The following is a 1,299-nucleotide window of genomic DNA, read 5'->3' as shown; positions in this document are numbered from 1 at the left end:
TCTCCAAAACTATCACAGAGTGCATGTTATAAATGGGTGATGCGAGGAGGTTGTCAGACACACAGTATGGATTTCAGATTGAAATAATGGAAAAGTGAATAATGAAAAATGCTGTTCGTTTATGTTCTATCCATTTGCTCATCTGTGATGGGCCCCAGGGCTCACTGGTCCTTTACTGGTTACTGGCCTTTTCGGTAGGCCCTGATCCACACCAGCAGGCACCAACCACACAATGACTCCTGAGGAGACCACATTTGGACATTGCCTGGAGATTCTACCTGTAGGAAAAGAAGGATGGAACACTCTCTCCGTCAGTTGTGTTATAATAGAGAAGGAGCCCAGCTTCTATGTCTTGGATAAAATGAAGAGAAAGGAGACAGGGCTGATGATTTGTTTCCTGGCATAAACAAATGTCTTGGTTTTGTCTGATAAACTCACTAAACAGCTTGAGAATGAGATCTGAAGGAATGCCTCTCTTCTCTTCAATTATCTACATATTACATTTTAACCTGTTTCATTACACAGAGCCTCAACATGGCTTATGGCAGGGGTGGGCATCCAGTGGCTCTACTGATGTTGCTGGACTACAGTAATCATCCCTGACCACTGGCCATGACGACTGGGATGAATGAAAATTGGAGTCCAGTAACTTCTGGAAGGACACAGATTCCCTGTCACAGTCTTAAAGTGTAAGCCTGACCATTCATTAAGATCATAACCTGAAGCATTAGTGGAGATGTCTCATCTTTAAAATAAACAAGGCTATTTCTGGTATGGTATTCCCAACTTCAGAATCTCTCCCTCTCCCTCTCCCTCTCCCTCCCTCCCTCCCTCCCTCCCTCCCTCTCTCTCTCTCTCTCCCTCTCCCTCCCTCCCTCCCCCCCCTCTCTCTCTCTCACACACACACACACACACACACCCTTCTATAGACAGGTAAACACATCCTATTTAGAACATTTTCCCAAGGTTTAACTGGCAAATGTCTCATATGAAGAAAGATCAAGCTATTTCTGCTATGGTATTCCCAACTTCAGAATCTCTCTCTCTCTCTCTCTCTCTCTCTCTCTCTCTCTCTCTCTCCACACACACACACACACACACACACACACACACACACACACACACACACACACATGCTCGCACACAGACAGCTATATAGAATGGTAAACGTATCTTATTTAGAACATTTTCCCAAGGTTTAACTGGCAAATGTCTCCTACGAAGAAAGATCAATTTTTGGAGCAGTTTTTGATTTAGGGGAATAAAAGAGAAGCACATGAACAAAGGGTGGGATGTCAG

This window comes from Rhineura floridana, chromosome 11, assembly GCF_030035675.1.
Source record: "Rhineura floridana isolate rRhiFlo1 chromosome 11, rRhiFlo1.hap2, whole genome shotgun sequence".
NCBI classification, from domain to species: domain Eukaryota; kingdom Metazoa; phylum Chordata; class Lepidosauria; order Squamata; family Rhineuridae; genus Rhineura; species Rhineura floridana.
Note: the sequence above shows the minus strand (reverse complement) of the source record.